Source organism: Delphinus delphis, chromosome 9 (assembly GCF_949987515.2).
Source record: "Delphinus delphis chromosome 9, mDelDel1.2, whole genome shotgun sequence".
Taxonomy (NCBI): Eukaryota; Metazoa; Chordata; class Mammalia; order Artiodactyla; family Delphinidae; genus Delphinus; species Delphinus delphis.
This window is the reverse complement of record NC_082691.1, coordinates 23,000,546-23,019,524: the sequence shown is the minus strand read 5'-3', so window position 1 is coordinate 23,019,524 and position 18,979 is coordinate 23,000,546. Positions and strand designations below refer to the sequence as shown.

At 37.1% G+C, this 18,979-nt stretch overlaps 1 protein-coding gene across 2 annotated transcripts in view; it reads left to right on the top strand.

Annotated features, from left to right (window-relative positions):
• The window catches only part of MAGI2 (membrane associated guanylate kinase, WW and PDZ domain containing 2), a 1,338,731-nt gene that overhangs the window by 782,181 nt on the left and 537,571 nt on the right, over window positions 1-18,979 (top strand). The gene's annotated exons all lie outside the window — the stretch shown is intronic.

Sequence of the window (18,979 nt, the reverse complement as noted above, 5' to 3'; positions counted from 1 at the left end):
GAGTTGTCATATTACAAAGATGACAGAGTGTGAGGTGGGGAGAAAAGAGGACTAACATTAAAGAAGCACCTATTCTGGGAGGCCCCTAATACTAGATGCTTCTCAGCAATGTTTTATTTCATGTCTAGAAGATTAGGATTGTATTCCTAAACAAAAAAGTTTACTTTTTGTTTTTAAGTTCCACAAAGATTCCTTGCTCAGAGTCACCCACAGCCAGTAAATTCTGGATCACTGGAATGTGACATCACCAGAAGAAGCTCCATTCTGTTTCCAGACAAGACACCCATCTTGTAATTTTTCAGATAAACTGCTTTGTTCATCTGCAAGCAGTATAACTAAAACCCATTTTTAATATGTAAATTTATATTTTTATAGACTAACAGGATTATAAATTCTGGACCTTTAACTTCCAAAGAGGGGTTATCATATTTGTTGGGAAAATGGCTTTGAATTTATCATATTCTTATGATTTTGAGGTTGGGGAAGATTCTTTTGTGCTACTGCCAAATATTTGCTGCCTACAATTGAAATCTAGACAAAATATGGAGAAATATATATCACACCAGCAAATAAAATGTAATCAGATGGCTAGAGCTTTACTGGTTTAATCCACTCAGGTGGATTTTAGAAATGTGCTAAATTTTCTTGCAAATGCAATCCAGAAAATACATCCATATCAGAAGCTTTTTCAAAAACAACTGAAACAGAGTTAACTGGAAATCTACAGACAGATGCTAGGTCGGAAGAACTGAATCACATTTTTAAATGAATTGCATTTAGATGGTTAAGTTGACTTAACTATAACAAGCAATTTACAAATAACACGCAGGTATAAGTCCTCTGTGATTCTTTTTTAGCTTCCCATCATTGCTCTTATTAGGCACTGGTAAAAGCTCTTAGCCAGAATACCCATTAGGATGGTGTTTTTTTTTTTTTTTAAACTTAATAACAAACGTTTGTGAGGTTGTGGAGACATTGGAACCCTGTTCACTGCTGGTGCAGCTTCTATGGAAAAGTGTGTAGCAGTTCCACAAAAAAATTAAAAATAGAATTACCATATGGCCTAGCAATTCCACTTCTGGATATATACCAAAACAATTGGAAACAGGGACTTGAATAGGTATTTGAACACCAAGTTTTTAACAGCATTATTTACAACAGCCAAAAAGAGAAACCCAAGCGTCCGCCAATAGAATAATGAATCAAAAATGTGTCTTATGTATACACAATGGAATATTATTCAGCCTTTAAAAGTAGGGAAATTCTGACATATGCTACAATATGGATAAGGCTTGAAGATATTATGCTAAGTGAAATAAGTCAGTCACAAAAAGATAAATAATGTATGATTCTATTTAAATGAGGTATCTAGAAGAGTCAGATCCATATACAGAAAGTAGAATGTTAGTTGCCAGGGGCTGGGGGAGAGGAGAATGGAAAGTTAGTGTTTAATGGGTACAGAATTTCAGTTTGGGAAGATAAAAGAGTTCTGGAGTTGGCTGGTAGTGATGGTTGCACAGCTATGTGAGTAGACTTAATGTCACTGAACTGTATATTTAAAAATGATAAATTTTTTATTGTATGTATTTTGCCAAAAAAAAAAAGGATGCTGGACAGAAGAGAAGAGCATAAGGGATTGTCAGCATTAGTTCAGTCTGACTTGTTGCCTAAACCAGAATTTATCTGTGTGAAAACTTAAAGCCTCATGTTCTTCATATATAAAATGTTAATCGTAGTGCCAGATTCACAGTTGTTTGAAAGGGTCAAATAAATTATTGAATGTGAGGGGGGAACAAAGGCTCTTAGCCAGAACTCCTGATGTGAGTCCACAATCTTTTCTAATTTTTCTAGTTATCACTACTCAGCCGACCAAGTTTCTCCCCAGGTCAGTTCTGAAATGCTAATTGAATAGAATTCTTCAACTGTTCAAAGATGAATACTTACTATGTGCCAGTGTTGGATATGCCCCCTCTTGACTATAAAGCAGATCACACTATTCCCATTTTACTAATAGAGTAACAAGCCAAGAAAGACTAAGTAACTTGACCAAAGTTGTATGATTTGCTGCATTCAAACACAATTTGATGATGGAGCTAATATATGAATCTAGGTCATCTCCTTAAAATGGAAGAAAGAATAGGGTAAAGGGGACAGAAATTACCATGAATTGAATGCCTATGATGTATTCATCTCTGATGCGGATTTCCCAGACTCACCATTCCCTGGATCCAGATAATGTTAATGGTGTCAAAGTACATGAAATGGACTCTTGCCCACATCTGATCGTGCAAGACTGTAAAGTAACCCCACCCTGTCATTCCTCCTCTCAAAGTGTTTCTGGTGGTACTAAGGTGATGTCACACTCATGCTCACAAAACAGCCCGGTCAGCGATGTGGTAAACACAAATGTTGCTGCCGCTTCCCCTGAGTAACTCTTGTCATCACTGCCAGTGCCTTTGCTGTTTCTCTGCCAGCTGCTACACAGCACAAGCCACTAGCCAAGCCACTAGCTGCACCTACTGCACATTGCCTGCCACTGGTTGTAAATACCTCTGCTCCTTTCACCCGCCACCAACTGTGTACCTATACCGCTGCCTCTTCTTCTTCATTCTGCATTCTCAGGCAGTGACCCCTGGGAAAAAGTGCCACCTTAGGTCACTGTGCACTGCAGCTCTTCTTGTGGGCAGTCACCATTGCACTGGAGCCTTCAGATACTCAAGTGTTTTGGCGGAGGTGCTTAATTGGAAGAGAAACACCCTCTTTTTTTATTTTGGATAACCTTTTTAGATGAATACCAAAGTGAGGTTGCCTGTGTCCCAAAGTCTAACAGGGTTTTAGAGAAAGAGCCCTTCAGGTTGTATTCAGAACCCTCTGTCTCCCTTGATTACAGACATGAATCTGGGGAGGTGATGGGGCTTGCCTATGACAGATTTGAATGGCAGACAGCAAGCTATGCAAAATAATTCCTCCCACTGACTCTGAGACCATTACTGGCTCAAGTTAGCTCTTCTCTCAGAAGGTCTTTTTCTGGAGTCCCCTTTATTCTTCACACAAATAGCCTCCTGGAGAACCAGTTTCACCATTTCATCAGACTTTTCCAAACGTAAATATTTAAATCCTAGTAGCAGGCACAGCTGAGGCCAAGCCTGGGTGTCCCACTACACATTTTCAGTCTCACTTAACTCTCGCAAAAGCCCTGTGCTGTACATATTCTTATCTCCCTTTCATAGGTAAGGAAATTGAGTGGTGAAGGAACTTGCCATTAAACAGCTAAGCCATTAACATCAAACATTGAAACAGCTTGTTAGTGGCAGAATCAAGATTTGAGCCAAGGTCCGGCTGATATCCAAAGACCAGATATTTTATCACCACCCTGCTTCACCTCCCAAGCTTGTGCAGTACTTATAAAGTACCAGCTCCCTGCTCCAATCACACAGCTCAGCAGCAGTATTTCTCAGGCAACAGCTATTACTACCCCTGAATTACAACTGCGTTACACCTACATCGCATTCCGTCTTCATCGCCGGTGTGTCCCCTGCTGCTCTGCACTGTGCTGATGCTGTGCAAAGAGCTTTTCAGACCTTCAGAATTTTATGTGGGGAAATAATGTTTTCCTTTCTGAGTGCTGACTAACAGTCTCCTGCCCATATCCATCAGTGTAACCCACACCCCAATCCCCGCCCCGTCCTTAAGGTTGACCTCTGCTCTAACTGAAAAACCTCCATTCAAGGAGACCAAATGTCTCCCAGAACTGAACTTACTCCAAAGCTGTTAAACTGAGCTAGGACTCTCATGTTTAAATATTTTTTATTGTGATTATATTTTTGTGTGTTTTGTTCCCATCACACACTGGTTATGTAAACTTCCTATCATAAAACTGTGCTTTGCGACCTCTGCTTCTTAGAAGCACTTATGTCATTTATCCTGTAAGAGCATTTGGTCTCCATGCAGAAGGTGCACTTGTCTCCATTTGGCTCCCCCTGGATTCTCCATCATAAAGACTCAATTACCATAGACGAGAAATGCAAGTGACCTTTAGGTTATCATGTCATTCTTTCCTGCCAATATATGATTGTTCTCTTCAATACTGTCCAGAATATCACTGATTCTAATTATAAGTGAATCAAGTGACAGGTCTTCATTTACAATTTCCCATGAGGGGATTAGGTTAGTACTTTCGGACCTTTTGGCTATTTCTTAAAGTATTCAGCTTGAATCTAACCTTGTCTTTCATCACGCTGTTCCCTGAGTGATGTTATTTTAAAGGAGATGTGTTTTCAATTCATTGCTATATTTGGGGGGAAATTTTTGTTTTTTATCTATTTCTAAAAATGCTTATAGTTCTCATAATAAAGTTTCAGAGGGTAAGAGAAGCTTATCTTTACTCTGACAAGACAGAGATCTGTTTCATATGTATTTTGGTACAAAGTTTTTCAGCAAGTCATCTCAAGGTGGGTTTTTAAAAATAACCCCTATTCTTTTTTTCTTTTTTTTTTTTTGCGGTACACGGGCCTCTCACTGTTGTGGCCTCTCCTGTTGCAGAGCACAGGCTCCAGACGCACAGGCTCAGCGGCCATGGCTCACGGGCCCAGCCGCTCCGCAGCATGTGGGATCTTCCTGGACCAGGGCACGAACCTGTGTCCCCTGCATCGGCAGGCGGACTCTCAACCACTGCGCCACCAGGGAAGCCCCTATAACCCCTATTCTTTCTCTATACTCACACTTTTAAATTACTGACTTGAGCAGTATCTGACATTTACTTATAGTTTTCACATGTAATAAAGAACCACAGAATTTTAAGTCTGGGGAAAGGTAAGCAGCAACTAACTAACTTAGGGGCAATTTGTTGCAAACACTTTGACATAGGAAACTGAGGCTCTTAGATTTTTAAGTGACTTATTCAAGCTCTAGTGAAGTAATGGCACAGCCATGTTCAGACTCATAGATTTTTCTAAAGTATTGTATGAGGTGGGTGGTTTTCCTCCTATTCCTTTTTCAAAATCAAACTATATCATTGGCCTCATTTTCCCCAAGGTGTCTGTATTAGCACTGTAGTTAATGTAATGCTAGCTGCTAATAATAAATATGTCCTAAAATCTCAGTAACTTAACACAATAAAAATTTATTTCTTGCTCAAGCAACAGTCTAATGCTGGCGTTTCTGGTTAGGTAGCTCTCTTTCAAGCTACCTTAGGGCTCAGACTCCTTCCATCCTGCATCTCCACCATCTTCAGCATATGGCTCTTCATCTGGAGTTGTCTGCATTTGGCTCTCAGGGAAAAGAGAGTCACCACCGATTGCCTAGGAAGTTGTTAAGAATCAGGCCTGGAAATAGCATATATCACCCCCATCCACACTTCATTTCCAAAATATGCTTTTGCTTTTCCTTTACACCCAGGGTGCAATAGTCTCCTTCTTTTATATTGCAGAATCATTTAACAGATCCCAAGTGGAGGCTTTCTGTTCCCTAAGGAGGAGAGGTATATCTGTACCTAATGTTTCTCCACTGCATGCTCTGTTCTTCACTTTCCATTTGGTTGCTCTTAGAATCAATCCTTTCATGTCTTATGCCTGAAGACTAATTAAGCATGATTATGTACTACATTTCTAATGTCAAGCCATTTTTTAAAATCTGATTTACTTTGCTGAACTGAGCAAGAAAGCTCTGCTTCTGCTACCTAATCATGTAAATATGTGGAAGGAAATTCATCACTGCATTATTTAGTTTGTAATTTTTCTCTTGAAAAATAGTTAAGCGAAAAGTTAATAGTCTAAAGAGAACTGTTCTTAAAAAGTTGCTTTTGTCTCTAGTCTTCCTACTGCTGACTTATAGTCAAAGTTCTAACCATATACTATCTATGCATATCTTTACTCTACTGGTGCTATTACATTACTGGGAAGCATGAATCTTGAAAGGGTAGGAAAGGATACTAATGACAGTGATGGGATGTGTACGTGTGTGTGTGTGTGTGTGTGTGTGTGTGTGTGTGTGTGTGTGTGTGTGTGTGTGTGTGTGTGTGTGTGTGTGTGTGTGTGTGTGTGTATAAAGGCCCTAACAGCACCAGGAAGAGACTCCCTTATAGATGGAGAGAGGCAGGAGTTTGTTTTTGCTTTCTCTGGTTGGAGAAGGCCAAGCATCTTAGAGGTACTGGTTGTGGTCAATGTTCTTGTACACCTCCCACACTCAATCCCAGGCTTACAGCTCTGCCTCAGGGTCTCTGAGTAGATAATGTCTCCTGGCTTTCACCAAGTATTAACTATTAACTAATTTTCAACTGGTATAACCCCATCTCTCTGTGTGTTTTCTTGGGCATTTTATTGAAAAGTAGAAGTTGAAATTATGCGTAACTAGCCACACACCGTCACAATTCAAAAAGACGATAATTTAGAACTAATTTTTTTTGGCAATAAATAAGCAATCCTATTGAAATTAACGGTGAACTGTCGTCATCTGCACTCATATTATCATTACCTTTAATGGGATGGGGAAAGAAGTGGGATGTTATTTTATCTACTCAATAGACAAGCCAGACTGAATTTTTTTATGATTTTGATTAAAAATAATTTCAAATCAAGAATGAACAGTATTCCTAAAGTTTGTCTTCATCAAATGTTTGAAAGAAATAGATAAAATCCCGCCTCTTCTGTCTTTCTGACCTGAATGCAGTATTTGTAGGCATCCGAATCTCTTTAAGATTCCTTCAGAGTACTTTGAGGGTCATTTGCTGAACTAGCTTAAGTTTTTTTCTAACCAGACTTGGCAGCTAAGGATGATCATAAAGGTGCTGGGCCATTCCCAGTACTGTATCTGGATTATGCTAAAATTTGATTTCCCGAACCCTGTCTGTGTCTAACTGGGATGAAGTGTCCTACTTCTTATTATTAGGTCCTGACAGTCTGGCTGGATTGCATTACAGTATATTCACCAATAGGAAATAATTGTCAAATATCATTTGTAGATTGTTCTGTGAGGAACATGTGACTGAACATGCAAATCATTACTTGGTTTTGAATAACCTGTTCAAGCACTGTAATGGAAGAGCCAGTAATCACTATCCCCCTTAATTTTCATTGAATCTATTTTCATCTTCTAACAACTTCATGATAATACTTCTCTGGCCTGTGAGTGATTTTTTTAAGAGGGCATGCATGTTTCTGATCTCATCATATGTTGATTTTAAATTTTAAAGTTCAAAAGGAAAGATAATTTTTCTTATTCCAAAGCTTTTGAGAAGAATCTCATTGTAAAATATACACATACCTAATCACAAATACATTCACTTACAAAAAATATATTATTTGCAGATGTTTAACCCTAAATTATATTTTACAAATTATCTTGTTGAGTATGTCTATGGTAATTGCATTAGTTCATTTACTCATTTGTAAGATTAATCATATGCCAGATGTACAATATTAGATGTATTGGAGATTAGTAGATAAGTAGCTGGTTCCTACATTCAATTACCTTACAATTTAGTTGGAAACAGGCATGTAGACATTTAAAATATTCATCCATCCATCTGTCCATCAGGTCATTCATTCATACATCCAATATGTATTAAGCACCATTTTTGTGTCATTGTGTCAACTATGGGGAATAAAACTGTGAATAAGATCAGCATTGTTGCAGTCTTCAAGGAGCTTAAGATCTAGCAGAAGGTTGAATGTTATCGATACTAGACTTGGGGAAGGTTTCAGAAAGGAGTTAGCCATAGAGGTGGGACTTGATGTGTGTGAGCAGAAGCCTGCCTATGAGGCTGCAGGTGAGGATGTTCCAGGCAGTGGGACTTGAAGTGAAGACAAAAAGTTATTTGGAAAAGCCTCTAGAAAAACAAATATGTAAATATCCAACCTAAGAGATGAGGCCATTGGATCAGGAAACAAAAAGTTTCTTTGGATGCTTGGGGACATCCTTGTTTTGTTCTTGCATTTAGTCAGCCCAGAAGGATAATGCCCTGCCCCCCAGTGAGATCCAGGAACAGTGGTTAATGAACTAATTAACATTTCAAATGGAGGAATAAAAGGTGTTAACACCCTCACTACTGCAGTTCCTGAAACAGAGTGTGACAATGCCTACAATTTAGAATCTCCAGAGGAGTCCTTATGCGTCCTCTCTCTCCTTTTGCCTTTATGTCTTCCCCTCCCTACTTCACTGTGTATAAATCCTCCACCTTTTCTTCTCCCTTCTCAATCCCCCCTCTTTGTCTCTTTTTCATTTACTCTCGTTTTTATTTTTCTATTTTAAAATTTATTTTTTTCTCTTCCCACATCCACGTTCCCCATCCAGTGAACTAATATGTTCAATATATTAAGGCATTTATATTGATTTCCATTTGCTGTATGTATTATATATGTGTGTGTGTGTGTGTGTGTGTGTGTGTGTATAGTTTTTATTACGTGAAATATTTTCATCCTCATAGTTCTCTCTTTCAAAACAAATCGATTTTTTTAAAAAAAACCTTTTTCTTCTGTAAGGTCTTTCTTATGTTCTCAGGTTCCTTTTTCTTGGCATTTGTGGATTTTCAGTTTTTCATTCTTGTCTTAAATACAACCAGAAATAAAGATTAGATTAGATTAGATTAGAATAAAGATTAGATTAACAGTGTATTATGACTATTCTAGGAAATTTACCTACCATCTGCCAAATTTTTCCTACTTAAAATGAAAACCAATATAATATACAAATAGAATAAAATTGAATGTCCTTTTCTTTGGTCCTTTATGTACAACGATAACTGTTTCCATCATACTAATGAACCCCAAAATAAGAATAAGACTCTCCTAAAAAAATTTTGGTTTTAAAATTTTTTGAGATAAGATCTATTTTCTTTTTTTAATTAAATCTAATTCTTCTCCCAATTAAGGAAATATTGCATGATCAGTGTAATTTGTAAAATATAATGAAGAAAATTAAAACACTCATAAAATTGACAGTTTTTCTCCCTTATCAAAATGTAATTCAATCTTTGTGATATTGCCTATTTCTAATCCATAATAATAATAATATATTGCTGCTTCATATTAATCTTATATTCAACTAAGGCCACATACCTTATTTGTTGTTGTTTTTATATTTTGATTAGAAAATGACTGCATATTTCCAGCTGTCTCATGTTTTAGAATGCTTTTTATCACATCAGTTATTTTGAATTTTAATTGATTTTCACATCAGTGGTAGTAGCACCAATTTAAGTTTTATCTGCATATTTCTTTTATTTGTCCAATTTAATGGAGTGAAACAGTACAATTACATGAACAATATCTTATTTATTTAGAATCTATTATGTGGAAGGCACAGTGTTAAATAATAAAAAAAGACAGAGTCAATATAAAAACCACATTTAATAGTAATCTCCTCAAGGGAAAAAGAAGATTGTGCATGTCACAGCAGTATCCCAAATAAAGATCACAGAACAGTAGAGACAATGTGTCCCAAAAGCCAGTTCTAGACTCTTAAAGAAGTTCCCCAAAAAAATGCATTATAGAGTTTTTATTGTTATTGTTGTTTGTTTGTATTTTCCCCCATTGAATTTAAAGAATTGTCTTTATTCTATTGTGGTGGTAGCTTTTATGTAAACTTATTTAAGAATAGATTTGGATTTACAGAAAAGTTACAAAAATATTACAGAAAATTCCTGTGTACCCACATCCAATTTTCAGTGTTGATCTGACATTAGTGTAGCACATTTGTTATAACTAAGAACATATCTTGATACATTGTTATTAACTAAAGTCCATACTTTATTCAGATTGCTTAGTTTTTACCTCATGCCCTTTTTTCTCTTCCAGAACTCTATCCTGTATATCACTTTACATTTAGTCATCACGTCTCCTTGAGCTATAATACTTTCTTAGACTTTCCTTATTTTTGTTGACTTTGATAGTTTTGAGAAGTACTGGTCAGCTATTTCGTAGAATGTCTCTCAATTTAAATGCATCTGATGTTTTTCTCATGGTAGACTGTGGTTGTGGGTTTGGGAGGAGACCATAGAGATAAAGTGCCATTTTCAACACGTCAGCTCAAGGGTGAGTTGTGACCTATCACTGTTGATATTATGCTTGATCACCAGACTGAGTGGTGTTTTGGGGGCTTCTCTGCTGTAAGGTAATTCCCTCCACCCCACACCCTTTCCATACTATAGTCTGTGGAAGAAAGTCACGATGTGCAGCCCACACTCACAGGGTGGAGAGTTATGCAGCACCTCCTTGAAGGAGGAGAATCTATATAAATTACATGAATTCTTCTGTTCAGGAGACTTTTCTCTCCTATTTATTTATTCAAACATTTATATCAGTATGGACTCATTGATATTTATTTTATACTTTGGGCTATAATTGACTATTTAGTTATTTCTTTTAGTCCTCAAATTGTTCCAGTTATTAGCTCTTCTAAAATGAAATAATAGTGATAGTTGATTATTGTTATGTGTGTTTTTTAATTTGTTTGTTTAATATCCTTATTGGGCCAAAAGTTTTGGCAAAGCTGTGTTGTTACTTCAGCTGGGGGAAGAGAGGCCCAGTAGGACAGCATTTTTCATTTGATGAAGTTAAAAACACTAAAGACTACAGGTGTAGATAGCAAATATTTATAGGAAGATGGTTAGGTCATTTCTGGCTGATGGGTCAGGGAAATGACATTATAGAGAAAGTGTGATTTAAGCATGATTTTGAAAATTTTTGAAGGTATGGCTTAATGCATTTACTAAAGTTGATTATTTGGATAGATAACTCTTCTCTGCATATAAAACAGTTATTTAACCTCATCACCTTACCAATGCCTAACGTTATATTTGGAATTGAATGCCTCCCTATAATCAACATGTCTTATAACATTTCATTATAGATCACATTTATCATTTTTGCTTATGAGGACTATAATTCTATTTTAGAAGGAATTCAAATTGGACCAGAATGTTTTCTACTTCACAAAACTGTACTGATTGTCGGTTGCTTGATGATGTATCTAGTACTTACCCAGTGTCAAGATTTGACTATATATTAAACAAATCAATTATTACATTATGTAGCTCTTAATCAATTACAGCTCCATCCTTACCACTGGCAATTTCACCTGTTTAGAAAATAAAAGGCTTGCAGTTAATTTGACATAGTGAACAATCTCTGCTTACTCCCTAAACATTACTAAGATGACAGTACAAGTGGGAAAATACATAAACCATTTCTTAAGAAACTACAGGAAGATTGATCCTCCAAAACAAAAGTTTAAACCAAAAAAAGTAGAACCAGGAGTTCCAGGGAATGGGAGTTTTAATGAAGGAATGCGTCTAGAAAAATGCCCTGATAATGGTAAAGGGAGGTTTCAGCTGTGTAGCAGATCAAGAGAACAAATACTCAGATCAGAGAAGAGAGAATGGGGTGAGGGGGCCTCTATAAACACAGTTTCTATGTGAAGAAAGGAACTGCTGAATTATCTGATGAGTTTGAGTGTGGGAAATAATCAGAAGTTATTGTTAAAGAATTTGGGAAGAATAAGAAATTAGTAAATAACATAAACAGAAAAGGAAAACAAAATTTGAGTAAGAATGGAAATATCATATAATTAAACTGTTTTCCTCAGCAGTGAACACTAGTTACATGCTCATAATATAAAACACAGAATATTAATTTAATAAGAAATTTGAAACAATACCAAGGAATCATGTAAGAGAGATGAAGACTCTTCTGTCATAATATGATGTCAATAAATAGTATCTAAAATGGATAAATCAAGAGTAATATGAGAAATGGAAATAAATAGCAAAGTAAATAGCAAGAACAAAATCAGAGTGGTTAATGGTTGCCTCCAGAGAGAGGAATTAGGGGGTAGGTGAGGGAACTGCTGTCACCTTTATAACCTTGTAGGCCAATTTGACTGTTAAGTTATGTGAATATATTACTTCCAGAAAAAAAATTAATTTTAAATTATATATAGAGATAAGTTAATGCTATGATTTCCCTGAAATATCTATTGTTTCAGCTGCCTATTGCTGTGAATATAATCACTGTGAAACCCAGTGGCTTAAAACAGCATTGATTTTTTTTTTAATTTCCCATGAGTCTGTGGGTTAGCTGGGCTCAGTTGGACAGTTCTTCTGCTTAGTATTATTTGGCTGGAGGCACTCGTGTGATCACATCCAGCAGGGGAGATTATTGGCTGGGGAGCCTCACATCTCTTCCTTGTGGTTTCTCTCTGCAGATTAGGGAATGTCTTCTTAGAGTCTAGCAGGGTACTTTAACTTCCTTTGGCATAATGGCTAAGTTCTAAGAGAGAGCACTCCAAGAAGACATGTCCCAGTGTGCGAGCACTTGTCAAGCCTCTCTGCTTGCAGCATGCTTGCCAATGTCTTCTTGGCCAATGTAAGTCGTATGGCCAAACCAAAGACACTGTGGAAGAGTTCTAGACAAGGATATGAATACTGAGAGGCATGGTTCATTTGGGGCTACCACTATAAAATTCCGTAGCACACCTGTGGACTTTTGCATCCATCTAATATGCTTTATCTACTTTACGAAGGATTAAAGTTAGACTTATCTAATGAAACTGTTAAACCACTTCCTGTCTTTGATTTCTGTGAATATTCTTTAGAGTTAGCATAATTTAAAGGATAACACTTACCTTGATTCCCTTCATAATCAATTATACAGCATCAGACGAGTCACAAGCTCTGAAGAGCTTAGTAAGAGACAACACGAAAGCCACCAAAAATCTTTGCTGAACCACTAATGACCCACAAGCAGCATTCTCCCCATTGATCATTTGTTATTACCTTTTGTTTCATGTTAGGAGCATATATCTCATTTTCTTTTAATTTGTTGTGTTGGAAACCATTTGTTACAACACTTCTGCCTTTGTAATTTGCAATCTATATGTACTTCCAAAAATTTTGAAGAATGGTGGACTAATAGTAATAATAACTAATATATACGAGGCATTAATCATATGCCAGGACTTTGCCAGATAAGAAACTGAGTATTAGAATTCTCTGGAAACATTCCAGGTCTACAAAATAAAAATTGTATGGAAAAAAATATATTCTACTATTCCAAAAACTTCCAAGCCTTGTTTTTGCTACCAGATATTTGAGGAGAAAAACTAATTCGTTAGACAAAGCTCATTAGAAAATTCACTATCAAAAATTATAGTCCTTGCTTTTCCACATGTATTTCTTCCTCCATTTTTTCTTTTTATTCTTTATTTTCTTCCTGTTCCTTATTCCTGTTATTATTTCCATGATCAAATAAAACACCTTAGAATCATTTTATTTTCCATAAAATCTCTTGAATGTCGGTTGTCATATTGAACTGCCCTTGTCAGATGCAATTATAACTATCCACCCAACATGACTATTAAAAATGACTGAAAGCACTTTGCAAGTATAAGATGTTCTATAAACACTTTTTCCCAGCAGTCTACAACCCATTTAAATGGTATTTGATCTGGCATAAATTGCTATTTCAAGCATCTTTGAGCCATCATAAATTTGGATGCCTTCCTTGCTTTCTGAGTTTCAAATTCCCCAAATGTTCTTTATTGAAATCCAATATTCATTCCAAAGTATAGTGTACTGAATTCAAGTTAACTGAGAACAGGAGCCAGAAAGCACCATTCCCTCAGTCATTCTTATATTAATGATAAGAATTAGATCCAGGAGATCACATTTGATTAGATTATTTTCTCTCTCAATTGTGATACTACTTCTGCAGGAAACTTAGGAGGCTTCTTTATCTGTTTACACATGGAAGTGAGGGTGATATTAATTCCAGTATACCGAAGGATAACAAGTTTGTTTCAACTAATCAACATGACTGAGCACATTTTACTTCAAGACAAGAAGATAACAGTGATTGTAAGATTAGCCTATAAATAGACACATGATAAAAATCTGAGCCATTTTATTTGCCAAGCTAAAATATGTGCTATCTTATGTAACCTAATTTTCCTTCAGCCCCATAATCCTTCATTAAAAAACGTTCAATATTGAATTGCTGCAACTAGACTTGTAATGTCAGGATCTAACAACTATCCCAGGCATTGAATTTGTGAATGGATTTAGGGTACAGAACAATGGAAAAGGGAACTCAAAGGTGTATTAAATGGAGGGGCTTCCCTGGTGGAGCAGTGGTTGAGAGTCCGCCTGCCAATGCATGGGACACGGGTTCGTTCCCCGGTCCAGGAAGATCCCACATGCCGTGGAGCGGCTGGGCCCGTTAGCCATGGCCGCTGAGCCTGCGCGTCCGGAGTCTGTGCTCCGCAACGGGAGAGGCCACAACAGTGAGAGGCCCGCGTACCACCAAAAAAAAAAAAAAAAAAAAAAAAAAAAAAGGTGTATTAAATGAAAACAAAAAAGTACAAGATATATAAATAATCTGGAACAAACATTTCATTGCATTTGGTATGTTGCTAGTGCTTGAGTCAGAGCAGTCTTTAAGGGTGTTTCTGGTAATCACTGAGCAAGTACTCTTGCCCAATAGTTCTCACAGTCTATTCTGTGGAACCATAGCCCTACAAGACACTCTGGGGAAAAAGGTTTTCTATCACATATAAAGTCCCTATCCCAGTGCAGCACACTGTAGTTCACTCCTGTAACAGTCAGTGCACATGAGATATTGGCAAATCTGAGAACACTTGCCTTAAAAGACTTCTGTTTCATATGGTTAATCCTGTTTCCCTACTTTACTTGGATATGAAAGTTCTTTTCTTTCTTTTCTTTTCCCCTCTACATACCATTTATTATCTTCAGAATCAATGTTTCCTGGCTACACTTTAGGAACCTGGTCTATATAGATGATTTTAAATTTCAAAGCCAAAAAAAGTTATTAATGTTTCAAGAATATTCACAAGATCTACTGACTTAGAGGTAGCAAAGTCCAAATCTCAGGGAATTAGGTGCAAATTAATTACAAAGCAAATTGTACAAATGCTTTGAGAAATTGTTTGGTGATATCTCTTAAAGCCGAACATACGTCTGCACCCTGACCCAGCTATTCCTTTCTTTATTACTATTGGAAAAGACACAGGTGTGTTCAAAGAACAAGAATGAGTATAGCAGCTCTATTCTTAACAGTCTCAAACTGGAAATAAACCAAATATCCATTCACAAAAGAATGAAAAACTAATTGTGAAATAGCCATGCAATAGATCACTGTGTAGCAATGAGAGCAGTTAAAGTATTACTACCCACAGATACATAGAAGAATCTCAAAAATAAGCTGTTGAGTAAAAAAAAAAAAAAAAAAAAGCCAGACAAAAAGAATATATACTGTATAACTTCATTTAGATAAAGTTTAAGATAAAAAAGGATAAGATTAATCAATGGTGGTAGAAATCAGAGTAGTGTTTACTTCGAGCAAGATGTAGTGACTGGGAAGGGTCAAGAGGAGACTTCTGGGATTCTGAGAAAATTCTGTCTTCATTTGGGCGTTTGCCTTGTGAAAATTCGTCAAACTGTACACTTAATGATTGTGTAGTTCTGCTAGTTCACAAATTATGAATTACTTTAAAACAAATTAAAATTATAAACTTCTTAATATTGCTGTTGGAATGATTTAATGTTTAAAATTTTTTTCCTTTCCTTTTTGCCCAGAAAATTCTTGTTTGTTTTTATAATTTAATTAATTTACTTATTTTTGGCTGTGTTGGGTCTTCGCTGCTGCATGCAGGCTTTCTCTAGTTGCGGTGAGTGGGGGCTACTCTTCACTGAGGTGCGTGGGCTTCTCATTGCGGTGGCTTCTCTTGTTGAAGAGCACAGGCTCCAGACGCACAGGCTTCAGTAGTTGTGGCACGTGGGCTCAGCAGTTGTGGCTCGTGGACTCTAGAGCGCAGGCTCAGTAGTTGTGGCACACAGGCTTAGTTGCTCCGCGACATGCGGGATCCTCCCAGACCAGGGCTCGAACCTGTGTCCCCCCGCATTGGCAGGTGGATTCCCAATCACTGCACCACCAGGGAAGCCTAGAAAATTCTTATTTACATGCAAGTGATATTGGACATGACTTAAAATATAAATCTACCCTCAAAAGTCTGATTTTCCGTATGCCTAAGTACTTAACATGAACTTTAGCGCTAACAATGGCTTACCATTACTGTGCGTTTGGGTCTGTGTGCCTGCATGCATGTGTGTGTAACAAACAAGTTCAAGTAAAACATGAGAACATGTGATAGTAAGTATTTATTCATTCATTTGACCATTTAGTTAATGTTCTAGGCACTAGGAATATATGTGTGAACAGAACAGAATACACCCCAGATCTCATGGGCTTGCATTTTAGGGATATGAGACAAATGAAACACCATATAAATAAATAAATGGGTAAATAAACAAGCAAAAACAATAAAACGTTAGGTAGGGATATGTGCTATTAAGAGAATGAAGCAGACCCAGGGAGCAGGGACTCTGCGTGTGTGTGTGTGTGTGTGTGTGTGTGTGTTAGACGGTCACTTACTATGGTCAAGGTGCATGGTAAGGGAAGAACTCTCTGATAAGGAGATATCTGAGCAGAGTCCTGAATAAAGTTAGGGACCGACTAGACAGATATCTGGAGGAAGCTAGATTCAGTCAAGGAAGACAATAGGTAGAAAGGCCTGAGGACGGAGCATATGCTGAATGTTCCAGGAATAACACGCAAAACAGTGTGCCTGAGACAAGAAGAGCAAAGGGGAAAGGGGGCAAGGACTTGGGCTCTCACTCAGAGTGAGGTGGGAAGACTTATGGGGGTTTTGAGCAGAGGAGTGACATGATACATTTTACAAGGATCACCCTTGCTTCTGGTGGAGACAAGGATGAAAGCAGGGAGACTGTGAGAAGACAGCTGTTTGGTAACTTGGCTCAGGAGGGTGGTTGTGGAATAAAGGAGAAGTGGTCATATTCAGGATATATTTCAAAGGTATAATGACAGAATTGGTAATATATTGGATATGAGATCTGTGAGAAAGGAAACAAAATCAAAGATGGCGCCAGTATTTTTGGCTCAGTCCACTCACAGATTAGAGTTACTATTTAGTGAGGGGGAAAACCATAGGATGTGTGGATTGTAAGTGTGAATGGAGAATCAAGCGTTCAGTTTGGGGCATGCAAAGCTTGAAATGCCTATAAGACATCCATATTCAGACGTGCACCTGGCAGCTGGATATATGAATCTGGACTTAAGAGGAAAAACTGGAGCTAGGATATACATTTGAAAGTTGTTAGATTCTAAAGGACATTTAATATAGGAAATGAGTGTGTAGATAAAGAAATGAAGGCAGTGTGAGACTCAATCTTTGGGAATCTTAAACATTTAGAGTTTGGGGAGATAAGAAAGAACTAGAAACAGAGATTGAAAAGCAGTAGTGAGCGAAGTAGGAGGAGAATCAGGAGTGTGTGAGTTTGTAAAGTTAACTGAAAAAGGTGTTTCAGGAAGAGATTTATTGATCTCAAATGTTGCTTAAAGTCCAGGTAAGATGAAGACTGGGAAGGGACCATTGGTTTATAATGTAGGTATTTTGGTAACCAGGACAAGAGGAATTTTATTGTAGTGGTATGGACCAAAGCCTGATTGGAATGGGTTTCAGAAATGATCTGAAGAGAAAGATTGAGTATGGAGTACTCTTAAAGGGTTTTATTCTAAGGGAAGCAGAGGTTGGGTGATTGCTAGATAGAGATGTGGGGTGAAAGTAGGATTCTTTTTTTAATGACTGCAGGTATTCTAAAATCTGTATATATGGTTGAAATGATCCAGTAAATGGGGGAAACTGGTGATGTAGGAGAAATAGAAGGAATTGCAGAAGTGATGTTCTTGAGTAGGTTAAAGGGAGAGGGAAGCTGGTGTCAGAAGTATCTATAGAATATTTACCCTTATAGGTACAACCTAATTAAAGGGCTGATTTTTTTTTTTTTTTTGCAATCTCCTTTCCTTTAAAAGTAAGTATCTGATTAGATAGCCGATGTACAAGTTAACATTTAAATCAGAAGTTTCTGTGAGAGAAAAATCTTAAACCATTCATTTGGTATGCATTGTGGTTGGTTGTAGGTATATTGATGGGCTGTTTGTTATTACTGAGGTTTTCAAGGCATTCAGAAAACTGGCTACATCTCTTTTTGTATAGTACTCACTATTACCTGGAGTAGAGCAATCCCATTGGCATTCTGATTCAAGAGCCTGTTCCATATTTCTCTCTTCTGAAATGGTCAATAAACAGAAAAGTAGGAGAAAAAATAGAGAAAAGCTTGAAAGTTACGGTTACCTATCAATTATGAATTTACTTTTTCAAAGGAGTTAATTATCTAGAAATGCTAGAGTAAAGGGGCTATAGTAGAGAATCCTCTTTGTTTTTGTAAACTACATATTTTCTCATGTTTTATATTAATTTTATTTCAGTAATATTATAAACTGTGTGTTTGGTTGTTAAGTCAAACTTTTAAAGCTCTTTGTAAAATAGAGAAATGAGAGAGTTGGTTACTTTCCACATCTAACATAAGAAATCTGGACAGAAGTAGAATAAAATCTCAGCCTTGTAGTTTATTTATTACGCTTTTTGTGTTTGTGTGTGTGTGCGGTACGCGGGCCCCTCACTGCTGTGGCCTCTCCTGTTGCGGAGCACAGGCTCCGGACGCGCAGGCTCAGCGGCCATGGCTCACGGGCCCAGTTGCTCTGAGGCATGTGGGATCTTCCCGGATCAGGGCACGAACCCGTGTCCCCTGCATCGGCAGGCAGACTCTCAACCACTGCGCCACCAGGGAAGCCCTAGGCTTTATTTTTAAGATTCTTTAGCTTGATTGCATACATTTTTTAATGTCTTGATGCTATGAATAATAGTTTTATATATTATTGATTAGCAATGAGAAGAAACTACTATTTTAAAATTAACTGTGTCACTTAAATTTTTAAAATGGTGATAATGATGTAAAAGGGTATGTCACCTGATGGAACTTTTCAATAGTGTTAGGACATTTAAAATGTCCATGGTATTACATATTGCATGGATTCTACTATATATAACT